The following is a 765-nucleotide window of genomic DNA, read 5'->3' as shown; positions in this document are numbered from 1 at the left end:
CCCCCTCTCAAAGCCGAGCCTCACGTTGGGGGCAGAGTGGCTTTTTTGTATTTGCCACCTCCATTTTCAGCCCTCTGACACGGAATTCAGCCGCTGGGCTCCCAGGGAGGCCAGGCTCGGCAGGACAGGCTCTGGCTGCAGCCTCCCGGGAGGAGCCGGGGTGCGGAGCGCGGTGCCGTGCACCATCTAGCGGGGACTCTGCCCGCTCCGAGGCAGCAAACCTCACCCGCGGCCGCTCCCCATGGAGGCAGCACACTTATTTTTTTAAATTTTCCCAGAGAGCTGATAAGAAACTGAACTGAGAAGCGCTTTTTTTTTCCCCTCCCAGCAAAGAATTTGTTTTAAAACTTATTGAAAGGAACTTATTGTTCGTTATCTCCGTGGTTTGTGTTAACACGACAGTCTGCGTTTCCAAGTCAGCTGAATTTACTGTTAACCCTGCTTTGAGCAGGGGACTGGACGAGATGGTTTCCCGGGGTGCCTGAGTTGTTCTGTTCTATCACAGCCTTGGAAACCCAGCGATTAAGGAAAGGTGAAACGTGAAATCCACTGTTACGAAGTCTCCCTTGCTTTAAATCCTCTGGGCTCAGAGTAAATGTAAAAATAATAAAAAAGCCAACCCGTATTTTAAAATTCTTTCAGCGGCAATAACGGACAGCGACACTAAAGACACCAGTTGCACCTTTTTCATGGGAACGTTCTGTCGGAAATGCGGCGTGAGGTTTCCCAAACAAAAAAGCATTTCCACATGCCCTGATTAGATAA

The 765-nt window shown here is 50.1% G+C and overlaps 1 protein-coding gene across 1 annotated transcript in view; it reads right to left on the bottom strand.

Moving 5' to 3' along the window:
- Window positions 1-765, bottom strand: part of LOC104270680 (nuclear protein localization protein 4 homolog) — a gene marked incomplete at both ends in the record, with an annotated part of 17583 nt that overhangs the window by 16537 nt on the left and 281 nt on the right. The gene's annotated exons all lie outside the window — the stretch shown is intronic.

Source organism: Apaloderma vittatum, unplaced genomic scaffold (assembly GCF_000703405.1).
Source record: "Apaloderma vittatum isolate BGI_N311 unplaced genomic scaffold, ASM70340v1 scaffold28052, whole genome shotgun sequence".
NCBI lineage: Eukaryota > Metazoa > Chordata > Aves > Trogoniformes > Trogonidae > Apaloderma > Apaloderma vittatum.
Note: the sequence above shows the minus strand (reverse complement) of the source record. Positions and strands in the feature narration are given on the sequence as shown.